Source organism: Miniopterus natalensis, chromosome 2 (genome assembly GCF_054644295.1).
Source record: "Miniopterus natalensis isolate mMinNat1 chromosome 2, mMinNat1.hap1, whole genome shotgun sequence".
Lineage (NCBI taxonomy): Eukaryota > Metazoa > Chordata > Mammalia > Chiroptera > Miniopteridae > Miniopterus > Miniopterus natalensis.
Genome location: NC_142082.1, coordinates 7,412,077 through 7,425,590, shown reverse-complemented (window position 1 = coordinate 7,425,590; position 13,514 = coordinate 7,412,077).

Here is a 13,514-nt window from a genome sequence, read left to right as displayed (position 1 = left end):
TTAAGGGGGCTAATTAAATTTGTCATGGGATTCCCTTAAACATTGTAATTTTATTTATGAATTTATTATATTCAGATATCTTTTTGAGTATATCTGACTAAAAAGTCTTCCCAAATACTTTAGATAACATTTTTTCAATTGTAGTTGACGTTCAATATTATTTTATATTAATTTCAGGTGTACAGCATAGTGGTTAGACATTTATATAATTTACGAAGAGAGCCTCCTAGCACCATACACAGTTATTACAACATTAGTGACTATTCCCTATGCCATTCTTTATTTCCCCTGACTGTTTTGTAACTACTAATTTGTACTTCTTAATCTCTTCATCTTTTCACCCAGTCCCCCAGCTTTAATTTTTTAACATGAGATAAGCATATAAATAAGGCAATTTAAGTTACTAAAATGACTCAATATTGTTTTCAAACTTAAAACATTATATCATTCTTAACACTTAAAATCATAAGTGTAAATAACTCCAAATGCACTTGAAATTGGAATGACAAGCCTCATTACTTAGATTCTGCAATAGGCCAAGTTATCTTTGTCACTATAAGTACATTAAATTCCAAGTAAACACAGATTATCCTGAAATTCAAAACAATAATATTAATAATGAGTTTGATTTACATATTAATTCAAACCTTCTGGGTCTTAAAAAGACACTAATCTTAGAAACTGTTAATGTCAACCCAGCCCAAGTCCATCCAGCTTCCAATACTGATGCTCCAAGATCAGTCATCAGCCCCCTGGGGCCACAGTACTGATCCTTGCCAATGACATTGACAGGTCACAGGAGACTAATTTATAGCCACCACCCAGTAACTCCATGCCCTCCAAATGGCCTGGCCTAGTTAGTCCACTCTTTGGGGCTGGGGATATTTGGGGTTTTTTCCTCCTCGGTCCCCATTAGGATTATAGCTGACTTCCTTCTGCTTCGGCTAGATTTGCGTTTCTTGGGCTCCCTCTTACCCCAGTGCCAACTAAATGATGATACGATGGTTTCTAATCACTTAGGCTTTTTATTTTAAATTTGTTGAGAGTTCTCTCTTGCACTTAATTATATGTTTAACATTAAACAACTTTTGCAGAACCCGAAATGAAAGTAAATGTAGAATAAACTAGTGAAGGCCCCTCTCAAACCCCTTCACGTTCCGAGTCCCTTTCTAATCACATTTCCACTTAGCTGTTGATGTGTGAGCTTTTCAAAAATTAAACACTATTGGCAGGCGAGTGTAGAATGAACCACTGTCAAAACTGAACGCGGAGCCTGCAGGATGGTAAACCCGGCTCACAGGAGAATTACAGGGACCGGTTATATGCGCATTGAAAACACGCGTTGGGAGAAGATTCCTAGGTTAGAACCAAACCCGGCTGTACCTGGTTTATGCCCTCCAGGGAATAAAACATACCTTTGTAGTTACTTTTCTGTTAGACAAAGATCATTTGCATTTCAACCCAACAAAACCCTCTGAGTTCACATTAACTTCACAAACTGTGAGCCTTGGCCTGGACGTACACCACTCGTGGAACAAATGTGCAATCCACTGCGCGAGTAAGGGACCCTACCACGCTGAAAGGATGTGCCACGCTCCCGTTGCCTTATTTCAAAGTTTTGGATAATTTTTCCTAATAGTTCTACCCAAAACACATTGATGATGCAGCGTTTCTTAAGATAATCCACTGGGGAACCAAAACCATTGGCCTGGCTCTTAAGCTGGATGTTCGATTATGTGGCATCGGCCCACCTTTATCTCCTCCTTCACAAATGTCACTGAACACGTCTGCTCGCCACTCCCCCTGCCTCCTCCTCACAGTCATTGGAAGCCTGTGCTTGAGGGTGTGCTATATGGTTATTTCTAGAACTTTCTTTCAAGTCACTATACGTTTTGCTGCTGACACGTTTATGTTCTAGCATCTTCAAGCAATGATGACTGTATACATGACCTTGGCAAACAATGATTATAAGAGGCTGTTGATTTTGAGGGGCTTTCAATGTCAGAGATGTCAAAGCATGGGGGGAAAGCATGTGTCCTAGAAGTGATGAAATAAAGCAAATCACAGAGTAGCTGAAGGATTAAATTGAGAGTCTAGTCTAGTGTGTAGCATATACGGAGCATACTGTTTTTGGCTCTCCATAACCCCATAAATGGTAGTTTTCCTTTCCCTATTTCAATACTAAAACCTAAGGGTTTATCATAAATAGCTCTTCCTGTAACGAGGAGCCCAGTGCCCCAAGAAGAGTTTGTTCTTGCAGGGGATCCCCAACTGCCACCTCCTACAGACGCCGGCTCTCCCTTTATCATGAGCTTTGGGGGCAGGGGCAAGGTCCTGAGCTCTGCCTGCTGTGGTAAGATCATGGAAATGTCCTGTGAGCCCATCAGGGGGCAACTTCTATCACAATGTCCTTAGATGTTGGGGCGATGATGTTTCTTGACACCATAACACTTTACGAGATATCATCTGCCGTGAACTAGTGCTCAGGCGTGCTCCCCGACCTCTGGCATGTCCTGGCACACATAGGTCATTTACCCAGCCACCAGGGTCAATGAGAGGCTTCTCCAGACCGGAAGTGATGCCCCCGGGGCTGCAGCTGCCCCCACCCCCCGCCTGCCCTCCCAGGACTGGGGGACCCTGGCCGAACCTGTAACCCATGTGCATCGCAGGGGTGCCCGGCACTGGTTAGGGGCCTGAGTGTGGACCGTTAGAATGAGAAATAAAGCAGGTCATGCTCTCCCAAAAGAAGAGCGTACGTTCTGTCTACTGGAGGAGCAACCAATCTTTTAAAATCCGTAGTCAGAATTCGACTGTCGCATGGTCACAAAACTACTCACCCTGTCCTCAGCTGGACAGAGAAGATGTTTACTTCCCTCTGGCTGCTCCGATTTTCCTCACGAGCCCACACCTACTGGGTATTAGGAGAAACAAACTACACTCTGTTTAGTTTGAACTTAGTGTGTTTGCAGTAATATAAACTGTCCCTGTTGAAGAAACATGCTCAGCCCCTCAGCAGAAACGCTCAGGCTCTGGGTTTCCCTCTCTTCCCCTTCTGGTCAGGGGGCTGAACGCCTGCATCCTGGGGACAGTGACCAGGATAACTCATCCTCAAAACGGGACACTTGTTTTTATCTTTGAAAACACACGCCTGGTACAGCAAGCCACGCGCAGAGAAACAGGGCAACGCTCTGCGCGTCTCCGCCCGTCCTCAGGTCAACACGGTCAGCGGCGGCCTTTCCAGCACATCCTTGGCAGACATACAAACACTGGGGAACCTTAGACATGGAGGTGATTTTTTTCCTAATTAATGATAGAACCACAAGCTGCACACCATAGTGTAATATTTATTTTATAGCCACTCGTGTCAGATCAGCTCAGGGCACGTTTGGGAGAGAAAGGGAGCACAGTGCGTAGTTATGCCAGGGCAGTAGGCGTGCATCTGCCCGGCTGTGGAACTGGGGCATGGCTCGTGCAACCTCGTGGCGCAGGAGATGATTAGGTCCCTTCCGTGCCCGCTGTCTACAGCCCGGCTGTGCAGCCAAGTGGCTGGGTGGCGCTGCTTCCTGCTCTGGCCCCTCTGAGGGGCTACCAGCCGCATCTGGCCTTTGGGGTGATGTATTGCAGCCTCCACTGGAGTGCGGGGACCTGGCCGTGTTTTCTGACCTTGAGGCCTGGATTCACCAAGGCCTTTCTGAAGCTGTCCGAGATCTCTGCTGGCTGATGCATCCTCAGCATGGCTGTGTCCCCGTGTGGCAGCTGGGACCGCTGGGACCCAGGATGCCTCATACAGGCCCTGTCACCCACTTGTCACTACCTTGTGCCACTTTAGAGGTGGTGCTGAGAGGCAGGCTGGCATTCTCCGAGGACCAGAAGCTTCCATCTGTGGCTCCAGGCCCTCGGCACAGATGGGGGAGTTTCTAAAGCTCCTCTCTTCCTGCTCAAGAGTGGGTCCTGAGGGGCGTGACCCAAAGCCCCCGAGTTCGCCCTCCTAATCCTCCCTTCCCTTCTCCCAGCAGCCCCTCCGCTGGAGGGCCCGGCTCCAGGCCTCCCATTTCCCCCGTGTCCCAGCGCCCTCCTGTGTGAGGGTTACAGCCCAGCCAGCTCAGCTGTCACCAAGGGACTAGAGTGGGTGTGAGGAGGCGGAGTGTGTGTGTGTGGGGAGGTGGAGTTTCTCTATCTCTGTGGAAAAATGATCTGGGTCATCTAATCCGGTTTCGACCCGCTCAAAAAATTGAGAAAAATCTCTCCCCCGGTAGAAATGTGCTTCCCACTGACCGCCTCACCGCAGACCCAGCAACACCAGCCCGATGGCCGGCTGAGCAGGGACGTGCGTGATGGCAGGTGTCTGCCTTCCCCGGCACCCAGCCTGCTGTGGAGGCGGGAAGCCCTGGGTAGTTACTACCCGGAGATGGCAGCACAGCCTGGGTATTGCCCGGACCTGCTGTCCCCTTGGGCTGTTTATGGGTGACTTACTGCCCCTGGGGTCAGGACAGGAAAGAAGGAGAGGAAAGTGAGAAAGGGGCTCCCACCACCCACACAGCCACTATTGTTCCAGCTCATCAAAACAAGAGTCTAAAACAGTTACTGGAAAGTACCTTGAATGATCCCTTCATAGAAACACGAGCAGAGAGGAAAACCTGTACGATGAATGGTGGGCCCCAAGCAAACGACCTCCCATTGGGGGTCCTGCCTTGTCCTTACTGATGCCTTCCTTCTTCCCCCAGCAGAGCTTCAGGTCCCATGTCTCTGGAGTCTTCTTCTCCCAATGCCTTATGAAAACCAAGCCCTGTTTCCAGAGCCTCTGGACAATGCTCTGGGCACACTCAAGAGTGAGGGACCGGCAGGGGTGGGGAGAAGCGCAGGATTTGGAGAAGGCAGGGCCAGGGCTTCCCGAATCCCAGTTCAGCAGATGTATCACCTGTGGCAATTTACCTAACTTCAGACTCAGTTCCCCCACCTGTAAAATGGGAATGATGTTATCTCCTTATTGTGGTAATTAAATATGCGCATGGGTGTGACAATCTAAGCCCCATACCTGCTGCAGCTGAGCCCTGGGGACATGGTGATGGCCCTTCTTTGCTGGTTGTTTTCCTGGTCACAGTATAGTTTCAGAAACACAGTTCAAATTAGTTCCTGGGAACCATTTTTATATGTAATTCCATGTGCCAGGCTTAATGAATGTAAAACATCATGCTCAACTGCGAAGAGCGCAAGACCGTGAGTTCAGAGCCAGCTAAAAGCCCCAACTAAATTAAGACCTTGAGCAAGTCACCCAGCTTCCTGGGTGTTAGTTTTTTTATCTGCTCATGGAGGGTTGATCCAGATGGTCTCTGAGGTCCCTTCAGGTGTGACGTGCTTTGATTTCTAATAACGCTAAGAGTGCAGCTGGCTAGTGTTTCCCCCTTTCTAATGTTCTCCGGCCAGCAGTTTGATCACCGATTCTGGGGCCTTGCTTTTCATGGGACATCAGATTCCTACTCTTCAGCCCTCAGCCCCAGGTCCCCTTGTCTCCTCCACAGGCTGAATTCTCCAACCTCCCCCTGCAGTTCCCAACTCCAGAGGAAGATAGGGGAGGGTGCTAATGAGAGCTGGGCAGATTTGGAGGAAATACTAGCCCAGCGGGTCCCTATTACTTCAACACTCTTGCCTGTTCTCTTCTACTGAAAAAAGTCATTCACGTTGCTCCTGCCTCATGCCACAGGGAAATTTGAGAGCTGTCCTAAACAGATGCTCCTTGCATCTCCCAATAAACCCACTCAAGACATTATTTTCAACAGCAGTCACATCTTTGATTCATTACAGACCTCTACAGAAATGTCCATGTCTCCCTGTCAGCATGTCTCTGTCTTCTCAGACTATCCATTGTCTAGAGAACCCCAGCTCTGGCTTCCAAGCTGTGAGGAGGTGAGATCACAGGCCAACCCAATTCTTTAGGCTGCCTCGTTGTAAAATGAGAAAAGCAGCAATGAAAATAATTTTAATAACTCCACTGTAGCATTTCCAGGAGAATAATAGGGGGGGATGAGGCAATCTAAACCCTGCCACTCAAAGTGAGGCCTAAGCATCAGCAGTGAGGATAAGTGAGGTGTGAAGATTGGCCATCATCTGGGAGCTTGTCAGAAATGCAGAATCCCAGGCCCCGCCCCAGAACTACTGAATCAGCATCTGCATTTTAACAGGACCTACAGGAGATTTCCAGTGCCCATTAACACTTGGAGAGCACCGCTCTGACACGCCCTGAGAGATGAGAGGAGCTGTTGAAAGGCCAAGGGTTTGCATTGCTGGCTTTTTGAGTAAAACAGCATCTCCTGGGAAGATATGGTTACACGTGCATTAAGATTCACATATGAGAGACACAAGAACAGGAAGACCCCCCCTCTCCCTTTTAGTGACCCTTTCTGTGACCACGTGTAGAGCTGCAGAAATGAAAAGCTTAGTGCAGGCAAAGAGAAGACGGAAGGTTCCCTTGGCTGGAAAAGAAAACTCAGAAACTTGGGAAGTGGGAAGGGAGAGAGTAAGATGAGAAACTTCAGTAGGGTAACTTCTGGGATTAGTGGCATTTAATGAAGTTTCACTGCTTTTGGAGTTGAATTTGCATTTCTTTTGGACCCAATACTGCGTGGAGATGGGTCAGAAAGTCAGAGCAAGAGTCCTGGAATTCTCCAGTTCTTCTGCTACGACTGCTTGCCCAGCATAGTCCTGGGAAAATATAAAAATGTAAAGTGTACGAGCGTTATTTTAAAGTTTAAAGATGCTTTAGTTGTCGTAGCTCAACCTCACATTACAGATGAACATCCTTTGGTCTAGAGACTGAAAGCACTTGCCCGAATTCACAAGGAGGAGCCCGGCTCAGGTGCTGGGCTATGTCCTCGCTGCTCATCACTAACTAATGCTGTAACGACACCGAGGATACATGACTCTTCTTCTGAAAACTTGAAAACGGTAGAGGTATCAGGCCTGCGCACAACTCGGGAGGAAACACTGAGCTATCTGGAAATTACCCAACTCCCATGGAAACTCCCAGTTGACACCCCACCTGAAGATACATGAAGTGGTTGAAGATCAGGCGCCGAAGGCTGACTCGAAGAAGCCAGCCTGAGTCCCTCCCCCAAGGTGGCCAACGCCCAGGATCCCTGCTTCTGTCCCCACGAGTCCTCTCCGCCCCAGTGCTGGGTGCTGGCCCTGCAGAGGCGGCCCTGGGGGCAGGGTGGCCAGAGCACCCAGCGACTTCTCTCTCTGCAGCACCCGGTTCTGGGGCTCTCTCCCGGTCCCCTTGGGAAACTGCTCCGCAAGGCCTGAAAGAGCAGGCCTCAGGCGGGCTACTTCGGCCGCCTGCACAGCCATCCAGCCCAAACAACTGACTGGTTCGCGCCTCAGCCAGCTCAGGCGACTTCAACTTTCCTTCTCAGAAATGAGGAGTGGAAACCCAGGGAGGGGTGAAGAAGAGGCGGGAGTCGGGGGGCCGGGGGAGTGGGGGCAGGCCGGGGTCGCTAGGGCTAGTGCTGAGGTTGGGGCAGTGGGGGCAGCTGCCGGGGTGGGGACAGGGGAGCGTTAAGAGCGACAAGCAACTGGGGACTGGGGGACAGTTCTGTCTGCCCCAGCTGGCTGGTGTCAAAGATAAACAGAGCTGGACACTAAGTGGTAAGGAGGAGTTTTAATTAGTAATATGCATTACAACAGGGAAAAGAACCCAGCGCGAGCTGGACTCCACTTTGATTTGTGCAGGAGTAACTGAGCGTTTTAAAGGGAGAAAGAGGGGCAGGGAGGAGGCTGGGTGGGGGCCCAGCAGAGCCAGGGAAGTGAAAAGTTACCGAAAGTGGGAAGGGCGTGGGGCTGGTCCCCGTGAAGCCCACCTGGGTTTGCTAACTAGCACCTGCCAAAGTTAGGCTCCTGCCCTCCCACAGAGGCTGGGGGATGAAGGCCCGTCTCCAGGGGTGGCGGGAACAAACAGCCAGTTCTTTGGGCAGCTTTGAGTTTTCTCAGGCACTGTAAGGTGGGGCTTACGGTCACCCTAGGGATTCGGCCTTGAGCTCTTAGAAACTATGTTAGTATTTTGCTCAAGTCTTTATAGGTCAAGGTGGGGGCTTAGTTGAGACAAGGGCTCAGACGAGCCTGGTGGAGTTGGGTCAAGTTGAGAATCCTTGTCCCTGGCAGGAGGTGGTCCCTTCATGTTGAAGATCTTCAGCTGTGGTTTCTCAAGCAGCGTGCCCTAGGGGCTGTGGGCAGCCTCACTAACACCAGCAGCTCCTATTCAGGGTTGTGCTGTGCTGGGCACCCGGACCACATGATTCTTCCTTGGTTGGGGAGTGTTTGGGAGGGTGGTGGCCCACTTTCAGCCCTGTCCCAGGATGCTCAGTCAGGGGACATTGCCAGCTATGTCAGAGGAGCCATGGAAACAGTCTGGCTTTGGTGTTGGGACTTGGTCCATCCCGGATCTGCTGGACATTGTGCCTAAGCTTCCATTTCCTCACCTGTAGAATTAAGGAAGGGCCTCTCCCCATAAGCTAGTGGACTAGATGGAATTGTTCTGTAAGGTGGGTAGCATCTAATGAACATTATAGAGATGTTCATTCCTCTTCTCCTCTCTAAGAAAGCTCAGATAGTGCCTGATTTAATAAACAGGCTAAAGACCAAAATTCCCCTTGTAAGTTGGTTGTTTGTAATTTAGAAACAAAATATATTTAGGTTCCCAAGACCACCCACACTCATCTGTGCTAAATATAGATGGTTCCTACATGCTTGTAACAGAAAGTACAGAAGCAAGAAATAACATTTGCCAGCAGTGTCAATGTGCAAGATGTTTACAAGTGAGGCATCTGTTCTCAGAAGGGTGACCATGGTGAAGGCTCTGACAGTGCAAAGCCCAAGCAGCTGTGCTAAACTCCTGTTACCCTCGCCTGGAATTTTCCCTGAAAGTTAAGAGAACAAATTTTTGTGCCAGGCTTGAGTTCATGTCCAGACTCCTCTACTTAATAATTTTGTGGTGTGGGGCAAGTCATTTAACCTATATAGGCCTCAGTTCCCTTATCTGTGAAATGGGCTAATAGTGCGTGTCTCAGAGGGTTCTGATGAGGTTCAAAGGAGAAAACGCATGGGAAGTGCGTGGTGGAGTGTCTCAGGTACAGTTGCTACACCAAGTGCCCCTCACGGTGTTCAGCATGTGCTTCAGAAGCTTGTGCACAGCCTGCATTAAGGGAGAACTGATCTAAAGTTTGAGGGAGAGCCCAGCTGGCGTGGTTCAGTGGTTGAGCATCGACCTAGGATCCAGGAGATCGTGGTTTGATTTCTGGTCAGGGCACATCCCTGGGTTGCAAGCTTGATCCCCAGCAAGGGGCATGCAGGAGGCAGCTGATCAATGACTCTCTCATCATTGATGTTTCTCTCCCTCCCTCTTCCTTCCTCTCTCTGAAATTAATAAAGATATATTTAAAAAAAGTTTGAGGGAGAGAAAAGGCACTTACCCTGCCCTTAGATGGCAGCTGCACTTTATACAGCCACAGTTTACAACAACCGCACTTTACCACAGCCACAGATAGGCACAGATCTCGGGGTTTCTGCTGGGAATTATTACAGCCCCAACAGGCGTGGAGCTAGAGGAAGCAGAAGTCTAGAAAGCATGCTGCTCCTCCCAGCACACTGCAGGAAACCCCTGCAGGAAGCCGAGGAGCCCCAAGGCCTCCAAGCTCTGGTGTCCCAAGAGGCGAAGCTCCAAGGTCTTGGGTAGCAGTGACTGAGAAGTGAACAGAACCCGAAAATATAGACTCACAAGGAAACCTTTATTTCATATCAATGAATGTTTATTAGAAATACGATGATGGTGACAATGCACTGGGATATTAGCTTCCTCATTTGTTCATTCATTCGTTCGTTCATTTGTCCATTCGTTCATCCATCCATCCATCCATCCATCCATCCATCCATCCATCCACCCACTGAACAGCGCTCCTACTGTGTGCACGGCACTGTTCTATCACCTGCAGGCCCAGCAGGGAACAAAGCAGAGAAGCGCCTGCCTGCCCTCACAGGGCTGACCTTCCAGCATGTGGAGGGCAGGAAGGAACAGAGAAAGTGGGGAAGAGCAGAAAAAGGAGGGGCCGAGCAAGAAGAGAACCCATGTCAGGGCCTGGAGGGATCCACCGCACTTCCTCACGGTGCCTCTGGTTGTTCCCATGGTTCCTGGTTCCTGATGGCCACCCTGAAGTCGAAAGTGCATTTCTGTTATTTTTGTGCCATTCCTGTGTGACAGTCACAGAGCTTCTGTGTGGGTTGACTACAACCCCCTAGTGAACATCTAATACTGAAGAAATGGCCCAGAAATTCTCTGCATTGGATTTTCTCATCAAGAGCAGGCATATCTACAAAAAATGCAAATATCTTGTACAAAGGGTGGTAGGGGCTTCATTTGGTTTTGTTTTTCCCTAGAAGGCTGAGAAAAGTTGCATTTTAGGGTTGCCAATCAAGTCTCACTAAAAACCAAAAATGTATTTTTTTTTAATGTTTAATACTAACATGACTCTCCTCAAAGAAGCATAAATTTTGACTATTAAATATGTGCTTTCCCCCCAATCAGCTGTATGTTAGGAACTAGCAGGAAAGAGCATTAGAAGAGGACTTCTAGATTTTCATGTCTGGTTGAGGCTGTTTCAGGCCGTTCCCCTTCTCAGCTACAACAGACTCTTATTTTCCTGTGTGCTTTCTACTTAATAGAGGGAGGAACAATAGTGAATGCCCTTCTCTTTAAATTTATTTTTTCTCCATTTCTTTTCTATTTTCAACTGTATGTGAACAGAACTGGGATAGAGAAACATAGAATTAAGTACTTTGAATGGGTCAGTAAAAACACTATTCTGTTCTTTCAGGGGCCTGGGTGATTATTATGGGAAAACAGAACCAGAAGAGTTAGAAAACATGCATTTATCACTCAGCAAAAGAGAGATTTTAAATATATACTTAATAATATTTTATATATAAAGTATATTTACTATATTATATATAAATAAAATATAGACCATATTTAATAGATGTTTTATATAGAATGTGAGTCACAAAGTATATATTTATTACTCAACAGCAGAAAAAATTTTAAATATATAATATATACAATTATATATAAAATACAATAAATCTATATTTTATATGTTAAAATATACTTTAAAATACTTAAGTATGTACTATATGAAATGGTACATAATATATTAAGTATATTTTACATCTTATTATATAATATATGTTAGATATATAGTTTATAAGTTAGAATATATTTTAAATATGTTTTTTATCGATTTTAGGGAGAAAAGAAGGGAGAGTGATAGAGAGATAGAAACGTCGATGAGAGAGAAACATCGATGGGCGTGTAGGAGGCATCCAAACCGGGGACCTCTTGGTTCAAGGGTCAATGCTCAACCACTGAGCAACACCAGCCTGCTAGAATATATTTTAAACATACACTTTCAATACTCTGTTGCTGAGATAAATACATATTTTGGAACTTCTCTGGTTTAGTTTAAATACACACACACTTTCACAGGAACCCACACCCACATTGTATTTACTTTTCTTGCAATACTCCAGGGGCAAAAATGGAAAGCTTTAGCTCATTGATGGTAAACTTCAGATTGGCATAAAATCTGAATGGGAGCCAGTGGATTTGCTTGCAACTCCTCACAATAAACCTTTGATCTTGTCAAGATAAAACCAGTTGAGTGCTAAGGGATTGACTTTATTTTGAAAGCAGAGCTCCACCTAGTGGCCATTCCTGTGCTGACGTCTGAAGCTGAGTTCCAAGAGCTCTCCCGTTTCAAGAGATGCCAGAAGCATCTCTCCCAATTTGCTTTCTTTCTGCCTTTTCTTTTCTTCTACTCCTTTACATGAGCTGGATTTCAGCTTCCACTCGCCCCCTGGGTCGGGAACCCTTGTGTGTTGTTCTCACGCCCGGCCGATGATGACAGGCCCTTCCTGGAGTGTGATCAGACAGAAGGAGGAAGGGTCAGGGCTCACTTTGGCCACTGTTCCATGGTTCTTAGAGGCAGCTGGAGGCTGGACGTGGGAAGAACCCTAGGCTAAGACGCTCAGGACACCCAGGTCTTGGTCCTGGCTGTACCGAAACTAATTCGAGGCAAGTTTCCTTCACTCGCAGCAACACCAAAATTCCTAATGTATACTCCTGGAGCCCGCCAGTTCCAGAAAAGGGAAATCAAATACCCTCGGCCCCTGCTCTATGCAAATGCCCTCTGTCTCCCATTTAAGGACAGGGCTAACTCCTAGTGGTATATATTGAATGCTCAAGACAGGCACGTAGCTTGACCCAGACGAAAGGAATGGGCCACCAGTGCCCTCGTCCCGAGGAACCTGAGTCTAGAAGGCTGCTGTGCTCCAGGTAGATCAGAAGTGACTCCTGTGACCTTGCCTGATCTCTGGATCTGAGCTTCTAGAAGCCCCAGTGAATACAGACTGGATATGCTGCTTGGCCCTGAAGTGGACCCAGTGTTCAATTCAGGGAGGACACGTGCCCTTGTGGCCTTGCCAGGTCTGTGGCAGACATTGCCAATCAGTCACAGCACTCCACGCTCGAGCTGGAGTCAGCCTCAGAATCCGTCTTGCCACATGTGCCTGATCCTTCTTAGATGAGTCACCCAGTTTGTCTTCACCCTGAGTGGGCCTCTGTGTTTGAAGACCACGTCACGTAAAATGGCTGTTTGGGACTTGGTTCCTTGTTGGGTTCTTTGCATATGGATATTCTGCATTCCACAAAGCAACTGCAACCTCTAAAAGTCAAAGGTTAACGCTCGGGGAAGGTAATAATCTACTTCCAAGTTGCTAGTGGACAGTGGGCTGGGCAGTAAGACTATAGCCTGGGGCTTATGGAGCAGGCTGGGTTTCCATAGAAACAGGATGCAGTCAGATCAGCACCATGAGTAAACTTTTTCACGCTGGTTTTAAGCCTGGAATGAAGCTGGAAAAGGGAATTTACTGCCCATGCAGCAGAGTGAGAATTTTGATTGTAAAACCCTCAAAGACTCAGCCAAGGCCAATGGAGTGGCTCCCCACAAACACTGTGCTGGGACCCCAGCCACAGTCGTGTACCACCAGCATGGCATGTACACAAGAAGCCAGGCTTGGGGAATGGAAGTTCTTACAACTCATTCTAGAAATGTGCCGCCTCAAGAAGCCCTTAGTCAGCACAACGGTAGCTATCTGGGGTCTTGGAGTTCAATGAAATACAGAACCATGCTTTTCAGGCCCAGGTCCTCCAGTCGATTGGAGACTAGTTAAGAGAGCCAAAGGCATGACGCTGCTCCAGGAGGAAGGCTCAGCCTGACACCTCTGCGAGCAGCAACCGTAAAGCTGCAGCCCCTGAATTAGAGCTTTGTTCCCAGCAGCCGGTGGGTGGTGGGGGCTCTTCTCACACTTCCCCTTGTCCTCGCGTGTAAACTTGTGAGCCTGTGCTGGCTGCCTTCGGGCCGGAGCAGAAGAAGCTGGAAGAAAGGCAGCCCTGCAGGAAGCTGGGGTAGTTA